Raw genomic sequence first — 6,724 nt, 5'->3', positions numbered from 1 at the left:
TTGCCTTTCCCTTAATGACTAAAGTCTTTTTTTTTTTTGGCCGTGGCACACAGCATGGTGGGATCTTAGTTCCCTGACCAGGGGTGGAACCTGAGCCCCCTGCATTGGGAGTGCAGAGTCTTAACCACTGGACCGCCAGGGAAGTCCCAAGTCTTTCATTCTTTTGGCCATTTGTATTTCCTTTTTTGTGAGGCATCTGTTCACATCCTTTGCCCATTTTTCTGTTGGATTACTTCTCTTTTTCTGAGTAATTTTTAGGGGTTCTTTATTCTAGATGCCAATCCTTTGTAAGTTTTATATTAATATATTTTATATTTCTTAATTTTTATTTTAGTATAGTCAAATCTATCAGTCTTTTCCTGGTGCTGTTAAGTAACATTTAGGTTTCTTTACCCTGAGCAGAATAAAGAAGCAAACGAAAATGATGCATAGTCTTACCATCCAGGTGATCCGTTAACACAAAAATAAATACATGAAGGCAATACATCCAAGAGTTAGAACATTCAAATAGTAGAGAAAATTGCATAAGAAAAGCTACACTTCCCTCTCCCCCCAAAAAATAGGTGACCACTATTCAGTTTATGTATCTTCCCAGAAGTTTCTATGAATATAATAGCATTTATACATATACTTTAACATGAAGGAATGCTATTAACACTATTCTGTGCTTCCCCCCGCCTCCCGGTCTCCCCGTTTATTTCTCCGTCCCGGGAGGTGGGGTTGCTGGGGGCGGGGCGGGCAGAAAACCGCGTGCGGGCTGCGGGCCTGGGGCAGGGGACTCCAGAGCGCGACGTGCAGACGAAGGTGGAGCCGTTCCAGCCCACGTTGGCCGCGTTCGTGTCGTAGTAGTTGATGTAGAGCCTGCCCGCGCTGACGCGCAGGCGTCACAGCAGCTTGCTGTCGGAACGGTTCTGCGCGCCGCCGATCTTGCCGATGCTGTGCAGGCTGCAGAGCGCGCACGGCTCGCTGGAGCCCCCGAAAGCCAGGAGCTGGTCCGGGACCACGTGCACCGCGATGTACAGCGCCGGCTTGCCCGTGGACTGCCTGCGCCAGCTGCTGGGTGAGATCGGAGAGGAGCCCGTCCGGCACAGAGGCGCGGGGCACGTTGGTGTTCACCAGGAATGTCGACATGACGGCGAGGGAAGGCGGGGACAGGGATACAGGAACCAACCGACTCTCGTGTGAACGGCGCCCCGCCTACTATGTGCCTTTTTCTTCTTTCTACATCATAGCATAGTTTAGACTGTTTTTGTGTCAGGACATCAGATATGCCATGCATATACATATCTTTTGGTTGGATTGAAACCATGTGCTTTTTCTTGTTTTAATTCTTTTGACTGATGTAGCTTAATTACTCCCAAAGTTTGTGTTTCTGAGAGAGCAATATTTAGTTGACTGAAAACCGGAAAAGTGGCAGTTATGGTCAGGACTTCTTTTTTGGATCTCTGGTGCATTTGAAGGACTAGGCAGTATGACCTAGCTTCTCTCATTTTACCTAGAGGGGTGGAGACCCAGTCGGGGCCCAGATGGCTCCAACCTATTGTTCTGGGTGAACTGGAAGAACAGAATAAAAATAGCTTCTACCCTAGCTGTAGGAAGTGTGCTTTAATCTGATTTGTTTTAGCTCAGCCTTCCAGGAACAAAGTATATTATTGCCTTAAGCGACTGCAGTAACAGAATGGGTATATAGGGTAATAATGGAGGAGAACTAATAATTTTTTTTGTTTTTTTTTCACCTTTATTTTTCTTCTCATACATGAGTTATACTTGAATGAGAATGGCAAACATTATGTTCTCCAATAATGAGAAAATAATTTTAAGATAGTAAAATAATGTAACTCCAATTCTTGTAGCTGGCCAATTAGGGAGTTTACTTTTCTGTCACAGTCATGTACATAGTCTTGAGCCAGCTAATTCAGTTTAACAAGTATGAGCATTTCCTGGCTGAAAGTACAGCTGTCTCTTTCAAAGAACCAGTATTAAGAATCAATTTTACAAGATCTTTAATATAAAGATTCTTGGAACATGGAACTATAGGTATAAAGTATTTCTTGTTAAGATACTTTTAATACATCCTCTTGGATGGCATCTAAGTTGTTATGTATATTGCGAAACCAAATATTTTTTGGAAGAACATACACAACATAGGGCTAAAAAACATTCACTATGTGCATGTCAGCAAATCTATCCTGGTCGTCCAAAATGAGGACTCTACCACCTTAGAAGTATTGTCGGGAATTTTTTGAAGTTACGTTTAAACTGCTTTCTTGGATAAAAGGTATATAATTTTAACACAAGTCGCTAACCTCTGCTGTATATTTCATGAAAGTTAGTCAAAAAAATTTTTAAGGATCCAAAATTTTACAATATTAGGATGTATCTTTTAACAGCTTTTTGTTTTTCATTGAAAATGCTGGTATACTTGGCATTTTTCAAATCTTTCCTGCTTTTCCATTTTCAGCATGTTGGGCTATTCTGCTTTCTATTTAACCCACCTAGTGATGTTTGCTGTAGAAAGATAGTCCATATACAGGCTGACTTGGAATTCCACGTCTGACTTGGAATGAGTTCTTTACTACATGCACAGAGAACTAACATAAGGTAGAACCTGTGGAATGATGAGGTTATTGAGATGAGGGAAAAAACTGCATTATTTCCAAACTTTGTTACAGTGGAGCCAGTTAATGTGTGTACAGCTTAAACAAATACAGCTCCGAAAGATAATCACAATGCTACTTCCATTTATCCCATTTCAAAGCAAAATTAAGTGTAGCTCATGATTCTCAAAATGTTTTGTTGATCTGGGAAACAGGGAACATATTTTTACATGCACAGATGCTTCAGAACATTTTCTGCATGGCTACCAATCTCCCAAGTAGGTTGATGATCAAAGTCCTAAAGTAACTGACAGTTCTTTGGGCCTAGAGATACTTTGTGACCCAGGAAAAACCAACTTTGCACTCAGCCAATTTTGTTTCAATTAACATGCAAGATCAGATTCTCTGTCAGCAAATACCCTGCAGAAAAAACAGACAGAAAACACATTTGGAAAACATTAAGTATATTTAAACAGTTACTTAGATAATAAGTACATAGAACTATACCAAGGAAATCATATCTTTAAAGAAACAACTAGGAAGTAAACCAGCACAGTGAACCGGTACATACAAAGTCCTGCATTATACAAACTTCTTTTGGTGGAACTTTATAGGAACAGAGCAAGTGGGATGGGCTTTTAAGCAGATTGATTTTTATCAAACTGGACATCGTAACAATTCATTGAGAGGTAACATGTACATGCTCCCTTCAGGTAAGGAGTGCTAATCCACCACAGAACTACCCAGAGTTTAGACGTGGACTGAAATATTCCTGACTACCAAAAATATCTAGATATGTTAAACAAGATAAAACAGTGGAAATTTGCTTTAAAATACCTGTTGTTCTCTTTCTTAAATCTACATCTTAATATTAAATGTTCTTATCCTTGGCTATTTTGTTTTCTCAGAATCACCCAGGGCTCAGATTTACTGGTAAAGCTTGAAAAATTCTATTCTGAATTTTCTGTTGATGTCTGACCCAAGTACTGAAATAACGCAAATTCGCTTTATAGTCACATTATATATAGAATAAAACAGTTGCTAAGTTGTGGCGTCATTACACAAATAGGATACCTCCATAGAGAAATACGGTGATTTGTCCAAGCCATTCAGCTAGTTTAAAAAATCAGAGAACTGGGCTTCCCTGGTGGCGCAGTGGTTGGGAGTCCGCCTGCCGATGCAGGGGACACGGGTTCGTGCCCCGGTCCGGGAAGATCCCACGTGCCGCGGAGCGGCTGGGCCTGTGAGCCATGGCCGCTGAGCCTGCGCGTCCGGAGCCTGTGCTCCGCAACGGGAGAGGCCACAACAGTGAGAGGCCCGCGTATCGCAAAAATCAGAGAACTCAGAGCCCTAGTGTCCTGATTGTTGATCTCGTGATCGTCTCATGACACCACAGTGCAAATGTGCCTGCAAGTTTGTCATGTGTTTGTTGTTGGGAGTTGAATGAGGAGGCTTGAGTAATAGTAAAAGGGCCAAGCACCCAGGAGATGGAAGCAATTATTCTACTCAAAGCTTCGCAATAGTAAAAAGGCTGGACATTCACAAGAAAAATTATTAAAATACTTTGAACTCCAACAAACATCAGTGGTAAGTGAAAATCTTTCCAGGAAGCCCTTCTTGAGTGCTCCGCATATTGACTTTGGGGCACATTTTAGTGAGATAAACCAGTGTTGACACGTTTGAATGTAATCACATAATTACCATATACAGACAGTTCTGTTGTTCCTCACCACAGTCCCCAAAATGAAAAGCAGCAGGTAACAGGTAGCCACGGCCACCTGACTCCTGGCTTTTTTTTTGCAAAATAACCAAATGCAAACCACTGTTTTTCTTTTTCATACTTAGCAGCAAAAGGAAAAAGAGGTAAGGAAGGAGGCTGCCACCAAAGGCTGCTTGTGAGTTCAAACACAGTGGGACCACAGAATTTCGATGCATGGAACCTGTGCTGCCTTCCTTTCGATGTTCATTTTTTAAATGAAGCAAAACACATTAATAACTTTTAGAATATCAGCACAATGCAGCCTACGTTGTGAAACAATCTGTTCCTAAAACAATGTCCAGATGTTTTTTCCTACTCTATACTGAAAACAGGCCATACATCCACATTACAAGTGGTATAATTTGCTCCTCTGGTAGCTAGAGAACTTGGTAGAAGCCACACACCATCAAATGTAGACAGAATCATATCACACTATCTCAATTGATTCCAGTATTTCTAACTCCCAGACCGCTAAAGAAATCTTCCCCACCTGTATAGCATGCTTTGCCCCCAAGATTCACTGCATTTACTGTTGAAAAGTAACTTCATGGTTTATGAAATTTAGAATACTGCAGGATCAAAATTAATTACTTCAAATAGCTTTTAAACCAATACTCTGTACCCCCTTAGTGAAATATGTTCCAAGAATAAGAACAATCACAACTTTTACACTTAAATTTTTGGTAGTGATTTTGGTATAGTAATTCTAAAATAATTTTACATGTCATGTAGAATCAAGCAAATAAGTAAATATTAATGTTGTTCAGAACCAAAGTTCTCACCATGGGATAAGGAAGATACAAATATGGAACAGGGAAGGGTGAGGAAGATTAGTGTTAAATTTGAAATCAAAGTATCAGAATGAATTCATGATTTATGAAAAATGCATTTGCTGGCTCTGTTCCCTGAACGGCCCTAGGAGCAATGACACCCCAGCAGCACCCAGATCTTGATTTCCAAATACCATTCCCCATGAAAAGAAACTAGGGCTCCTTGGAGAAGAAGCCAATTCCCAGGCTGGGGCAGGAAAAGTGTATGATAAATCTAGAACATCTTGATATGGCAAAAAGCAAGAAGGTGCTCAAAGACTAATAGACACAGATCAAAATGACCCATAAATAAGCTTAAAGGTGCTTCCACTGGCCAAATACAGACCATTTAGAGTAACTAATTGAATTTTTAAAAACAACGAGCCCACACTGATACTCAAAAAAGTGCTTCTTTAGTAAAAGAATGCCAGCCAATAAATGCAGACAGAATGCTAGATTTAGAAAGTCCCTATTTGCAGCCACCAATGTAACAAAATAATGGATTCCGGCAAGGATTATTAATGAATGCTAAAATCATTAAGTGAACAGGATATCCAAATGGTCTCCAAGTATCTCCTCCCAAATTATTTGCTTAAGAAAGGGATCTTAAAATAGAAAATCTGAAAGAAACCTAGTGAGCAAACATATATTGGCAATAACGTGACAATAACAGTATGTGCCTTGTGATGTGATATGATGTGATGCGATGCGATGAATGGGACACACCACATGCCATCTATGGAGTCTTCTGCCAAAACATTTATCCTGAACCTACTCATGAGGAACAATCAGGGAAGCACAGAATTCTACAAGCTAACTGGCCTGCTTTTTCAAGTCAGTTTCATAAAAGATAAAAAAAGGTGGAAGGATTGTTCTAGAGTTTAAAAAAACCTACAGATGACAACCAAATGCCATGGGTTTGGATTCTGCATTTTAAACAAGACAAACGCTTTAAAGTACACTTGGGGGGAAACTGAGCCTCAGGTTTGAATGTGTACTATACATCAGATAACTCTATGAATAATCAATTCCTTGGGTGTGACAAGACTATTATGATTGTGTAGGAAATGTCCTTATGTTTTAAGAGAGACACACTGCAACAGTAGCAGGTGAAGTACGACAATGCCATTTCTCTCAAAAGAAAAATGCTTTTTATATAGAGAGATGTGATGCAATAACAATTGCTGAATACAGGCAAAGGATATATGGTTATTTCACTGTACCATCAACTTTTCTGTAAATTTGAAATTTTCAAAATTAAAAGCTGGAAGTAAAAAAAAGAAAAAACGGGGGGTGGGTGGGTAGGACAGAAATAGCTTACAGATACCAGGAGGGTGCATTTGGGGGCTTTAGCAAACTGGAGCATCCCACTCTCAAATTTAACCAAACTCAATGAAAAGCCAGAAGTGGTGACAGGACAAACTGAGGAATCAAGCTAAGATGGCAAATTCCTAAACACCCTCTTCCTGTTAATTTAGACATGTGGATGGCAAGTAATATAAAGGTGTTGGTGAACGGGTTCTAATGTACCTTTATACATTTTACCAGCAAAAGACATA

General features: G+C 40.1%; 1 pseudogene; it reads right to left on the bottom strand.

The window, feature by feature from the left end:
• Nucleotides 1-632: 632 nt before the first annotated feature.
• On the bottom strand, nucleotides 633-1,131 carry LOC114903061 (annotated as a pseudogene).
• Between the last annotated feature and the right edge of the window lie 5,593 nt (nucleotides 1,132-6,724).

This window comes from Monodon monoceros, unplaced genomic scaffold, assembly GCF_005190385.1.
Source record: "Monodon monoceros isolate NGI ecotype Baffin Bay Population unplaced genomic scaffold, NGI_Narwhal_1 Super_Scaffold_20, whole genome shotgun sequence".
NCBI classification, from domain to species: Eukaryota; Metazoa; Chordata; class Mammalia; order Artiodactyla; family Monodontidae; genus Monodon; species Monodon monoceros.
This window is presented reverse-complemented; position numbering and strand designations above follow the sequence as displayed.